Source organism: Arvicola amphibius, chromosome 7 (genome assembly GCF_903992535.2).
Source record: "Arvicola amphibius chromosome 7, mArvAmp1.2, whole genome shotgun sequence".
In the NCBI taxonomy this organism is placed as follows: domain Eukaryota; kingdom Metazoa; phylum Chordata; class Mammalia; order Rodentia; family Cricetidae; genus Arvicola; species Arvicola amphibius.
The window spans coordinates 72713410-72719610 of NC_052053.1; positions in this window are offsets into that span (position 1 = coordinate 72713410).

The following is a 6201-nucleotide window of genomic DNA, read 5'->3' on the forward strand; positions in this document are numbered from 1 at the left end:
GCCTTCACAAAGTTATGCACCGACTAGGAAAGAGGACTTCTGGTATTACAGAGAGCTGGAGTCTAGGTGGATGTTGTCACTGAGGACTTGCTGTGGATTCCAGGAAGGGGATTCTATTCAGTCAGTTGTCCCCACATCTGACATTGTCTTCAAAACCACATTTTCAAACCTTTGGGTGATTAGATTCCCAGCTGTGCCTTCCAAGAAGAACACTACTGCCTAGTACAAATTGGCGACAATAACAGGGTGAGCCTTATTTTGATACTGGCTCCTTTTCCTTAAGAGGACCCTCCTTTCTGTAAGCACTACTGACTCCTGCTGTATTTAAGATGTTCTCATGTTAGGTGTGAATGTTTACTTTTCTGTTCTTGTTGTGTATCACTTCTCAAAGAGTATTTTAATCAAAAATAACCCTTTAAAAAGTTTTTGTAGAATTATGACCAAAGTTTTCTTTTTTTTACCAAAATTTAAGTACAAATAAAATGTCCTTAAGTCTGCCCCTAATAGATAAAATCAAACAAGTGACAAATGTAACTTAAGGTGCCCTTCAAGAAAAAAGTGTTAATTCTGTGTGAGCCTTCAGCATTTTCATGGTCCTTCCTGAGCTGTAGTTAATGCTACTCCTTCAGATTTGGTTTCTTTCATAGAGCTATAGAGACGAGCTAACGTCAGACCTAGAGATAAGACATTTAGCCAGCAGTTTTCAGACTGAACTAGAGGCTGCGGTCGCCAGTGCAGTGTGAGCAGCAGCTCCACAGCCTCACGTCAGTTTGCACAGACCAGAGATCTTGAATGCCGTTTACTGCTTTTACTCATAACCCACTTCCTAAACTGGTTCTCTGTATTATGCTTGAGGTGAGGCATTGGCCACTTCCAAGTGGAGAGCTAAGCAGAGATGCCTGTTGCTCTTAAGCCATAGCTATTGCCATCTGAGACATTTTTGTTGTGTATCTGAGACTTTCATCAAGGCATGGTTCAAAGTTGAGAGTTCAGGCATGAATGAACATAAGAAAACAGTGAGGAAAAAACAGGCTTTCTTTGCCTATGGCAGTGCCACTAAAATGCCCTGGAATTTATATATGCAAAGCAGCATCAGTCCAGACATAATAGAATCTGGTACTAGTTTTTTATTTGTTCCTGACATTACTGAAACAAAATAACTATTGATAGCATGCCCCACTATGGGAAAGCGGCATCAGCCTATGGCCTCTGTCCTGGTCTGACCCACAACCTTGGTGCTGTCTCCTCCATACTCAGACCCATGTAACTCATTGGCTCCTGTGTTAACACAGTAATACCTTGCTTGTCTGTGCATTTAGCTGGGAACTTACCCGCTATGATGTCTAAATAAAGTTGTTTATTTAAAAAAGACTATTCATACATTAAATAACAGGAAGACAGAGTGGCCTCATAAGAATGAGAAAATTAATCTGAAGACAATGAGAGCTCAGTTCTTGTGAGAAGTCACAAGCTATGCTAAAGGGTCACAACTATTCAGAGATATACAGAAACGTCCTCTAATCACTCACAAAGAGAGTGCTACCTTGGACTTGAGTGTTAATAATTTAACAAAATGCAGGGCAGCATTTGAATAATATAGACCATACTTAAATTAGTGCCATGGCAGTAGAAAGGCAAGGATGGGCAGAAATCAGAATATTATGTCCACCTGGATGTAGAAACAGACAGGGAACCATGTGGTTCATCAAACCTGTTTTCTATTCTGCTTGCAAAGTATGCCTCTCCATGCATTCAGATTCTAGGAGGATGGTAGTAAGCTATTTTTTGTTTATTACGATTTTATTTGTTTATTTTATATCTATAGGTGTATTGCCTGCATGTGTGTAGTGTGCAGTGTCCATGGAGCCCAGCAGGTGGCACTGGATCTCCTGAAACTAGAGTTACAGGTAGTTGCTGAGACACCATGTGATGAGTACTGGGAATCAAACCCAAGTACTCTGTAAGAGCAGTCAGTACTTTTAACGAGAGCCACTACAAAATCCAAACATGAATCAACTAAGTGTGGTATGCCCAAGGGTGGGATGAAAAGAAAGTATGACACCGAAGGAACATGAATGAACCTTAGAAATTTGCCAAAGGTAAGGTGCCAGTCAGGAAACACCATGTGTTGTATGATTCCATGTGCAGCACAGATAAATTCAAAGACAGAAAGCAGATGAGAAGATTCAGGGTGGGGGTTATGTAAGAATGGGGAGTGGCAGTTAGTGAACACGGGGTTCTCTTAGCATGATGACAGCACTCTAGGATTCAAATGTGGGCATGTTTGCACAATTGCATGTAGTGAAACACTTTGAATGGTAGAAGAAAGCTCTAGATTTAATCCCTGGTACCAGACAACAAAAAGAAAACAAAATGACAGACACTTATACAAGGGTGTATAAGGCCTTGGGTTTGATCCTAATTCTGCACAACAAACAAACACAACACAAATTGAATGTCATCAATGTTAAAAGTTAGTGCTAAAAATGGTATTATCCAAATAATGAAAACAAAATCTCTAAAAGGGGAAAGAAATGTGTTAATCATGTGATAAGGGCTTTATAACCAGAGTGACAGAGCCCTCATTAGTACTGTGGAGTCAACAATTAAATCTAGACCCTTCTTACATTTGGTTATGTCCCCAGCTCTTTGGAGGGTTAAATGTTTAGATGTTGTATTTAGGTTTCAATCCACTTTGAGTTACACTTTGCATATGGCTTGAGAGAAAAAGAGTCCAAGGTTACATGGATATTCTGCTGTCCTGTATTTGTTAAAAGGTATGTTGATAGATTTCTGGTACCCTTGTTGACAATTATTCATTAATTTTGGAGTAGTGAAGTCTAGTTTGAGACAGGCTTGAGGCACATGGTGTTCTTTGGTCTGAGCTGCATGTATAGAAGACCATATCTTCAACTCACATGGAGGAAGAAACCCAGTGAAAATACATGTCTGATGAGTCATGACCCATCTGTGAGTTTGACAGTCCCACTGTTTCATTACCCACAGATGACTCTCAGAGACACATCATTGCCTGCTTTGGCAAAGGGGCCAACTGGTCCTTTTCAGTGCTGCTCCTGTTTGAGACTCGTCTGTCTGTTGCTTACAATTCCGTTCCACTTAGTGACACAAATCAAGGACAGAAATTCCCTTCTGCCCAGGAAAGGAAATGTTTATCAACAGAACACTGAGCTGCTCAGTTGGCAATCTGAGCTGCCAGGAGGAAGCAGTGCCAGTGGACATATTTGATTTTTATCTATGGGTAGACTAGCTCCAGCACCGGATGTGTTTCTATTTTGTACACAGGGTTTTTCATGTGCCAGGTCCAAATTCTTCTACATTCAACACAAAGTCAGAGAATCTAAATTGCTTGTCTTCTTTTGCCAGATTTAATTTTCTTAAGATTGGTCTCTTGCAGCCCAAGCTAGCCTTGAACTGTATATAACCCAGGCTGGTCTTAAACTCACTACCTTTCTATCTCAGGGACTACAGAGGTCAGTACCACCCTGCTTGGTGAGAATCTAAACTGTTAAGACTTGAACAAATTTGAGCTCAGTGAAAGGCAGGCCTTCAAAAAAAATCCAATTTGAAGTAAGACACTTGAGTAGCTAGATCCAGTGAAATCTGCCCAAATATATTGAAAAGACAACTGGGAGAGAGAATATGCCAATCAAAAAACTACAACTGGTAGAATGAGAACAGAGGCTAACCTCCTCAATTCTCTTTTATAAAATAGCACTGTTGGGGCTGGAGAGATGGCTCAGTGGATAAGAGCACTTGTTGCTCTTTCAGGAGATGCTAATTCAAATTCCAGCATCCATGTCAGGCAGTTCACAACCACCTGTAACTCCAGCTTCAGGTAATCCAATGCCCTCTTCTGGCCCCTCCTGTTACCAGCAGACACACAGATGGACAAGCAGGCAGGCAGGCAGGCAGGCAGGCAGGCAGGCACGCACGCACGCACGCACACACACACATAAAATAAAATAAAAATTTGAAAATAACATCAAAATAATAGTTAACAACAAAACAAAATAGCCCTGCACTTACATATACTCCTATGTATTTAAAATCACCTCTAGGTTGCTTCAAATATCTCATTTCCTATAAATACTGTGTCATCAGCTGTTACGCTATACTGTTAAAATAATGGCAAAAAATAAGTCTACACATGTTCAAAACTGACAGTCAGAGGCCTAACTACATGTAGCCTATATTCCTGAAGTTTTACATAAAATATTTAATGTTACTTTACTGTGTAGAATAAGATATTTATGTGTTTACATATCAGAAAACAATTACTAGGTACTCTGTCTCAAACATAAATAGCACAAGGCAGGCTAGTGAGGCGGCTCAGCTGGGTAAAGGCTTGCCATACAAGTCTGATGATCTGAGTTTGACTGCTGGAACCAGGTAAGGATAGAAGCTGAGAATTAATTCCATAAAACTGCCTTCTGACCACCATATCTATACCTCAGCATGTGCACATACATACATAAAAAGATTACAAGGTCAGGTTCAGGAAGATGGCTCAGTGGGTGAAAACACTAGCTACAAGGCTGATTACCTCAGTTTGACGATCTTTGGAATCCACACTAAATGCCAGGTGTAGTAATGCCTGAAGCTTGCAGGCCAGCTAGTCTGGAATATGCAGGGCATCAGAAACAATGAGACACTGTTTCAACAAGGTGGAAGGTGGCGACTGATTCCTGAAAGTGGTCTTCTGACCTCGACATGCATGCCATGAAAAAAAAGTACATACCTGCACACATACCCAAATAAATAAATAAGAAAGGAAGGGAAGGGAAAGACAAACAGACAAAGATCATAATACTGACCTGCAGGGGCTTTTCTGGCTCTAAGCTCTAAATGTCTGTGCTCTCAGTCTCATTTTTTAAGGATTAAGTAAAAACACTCCCACTTATGAATACACACCTGAGGGGAAGTGGCAGACTCACTTGTTCACAGGTGCCCAGAAGGGACAAACAACACATGCTCTTACCTCTATGCTGAGACTGCCACAGTGAAGGAGCAAAGGTACAGCACATTTACTCTCTAGAATGCATGAATAATCCAGTGATTTGATGCCTGTTCCTGGTGTCTTTCTCCTCTTGGCTTCTGGGACAATCTAGTTTTGGTTTATTTACCTCTAAGTAGAATCTTTGGGGGAAGTGGGGTTTTCTTAACTGTCATTCTTCCTCCTTGGTACACAAGAATGCCAGTTTTCATCTTCCCAGTCCCACAGATCTGACTAGAGCTCTGATCTCAGGTAGCAAGTTTACCAATGGCAAATGTTTCAAAGGAACAAATGATGCTAAATGTCTCTTTTATCTTCCAGGGTTTCCATCTCTCTAAATCTTAGTCCTGTAAATCTTTTCTGCCTTATACCTCCCCCTTATGCCTTCATTTTTTTTCCCTTAAATCTTTTCTTGCTGTTATTAGACTGGTCCAGAGTATATCACTGTTAGAATCCAATCCCTTAAAGTGAGGCAGAAGAGACAGACAGACAGACACACACACACACACACACACACACACACACACACACACACTGAATCAGAGAGTGATTTCCTTATATAATACTTTATAATTCATTATAGGTTTTCCTATTTGGTCTCCACCATTTTTGGAGTTTTTCTGGGGAGCTTACACAAGTCAAGACTGGATAAAGCAACCAGGATATGGGAACATGGACCTGGAATCACCTTAACAGAAAGTCATGAGGATCATAATTAAAATAAACAATCCACACCGCTAGTTCCAGCACTTGGGAGGCAGAGACAGGTGGATCTCTGTGAGTTCGAGGACAGCCTGGTCTACAAAGCAAATTCCAAGACAGTCAGGGCTACACTGAGAAACCCTGTCTCAAAAAATCAAAATTAAAAAAAAAAAAAATCCAAATGTCAAGTATTCTAAAACATCTGATTGTTTTACTGCTGAAATGAGACAGAGAGCTCCAATCAAGATGGGGGGAGAGAAGAAGAGAGAACGGGAGTGGCTAGAGAGATGACTCAGCAGTTAAAAGTGTATACTGTTCTTGCAGAGGACTCAGGACTAAGTTCAGTTTCCAGCACCCACCCTGGATGGCTCACAACCACCTATAGCTCCAGTTCCAGAAGGATCTGACACCTATGGACTCCACAGGCACCAGCACACACATGCATAAACATAATTAAAATAAGAACAATTCTTTTAAAGAGAGTA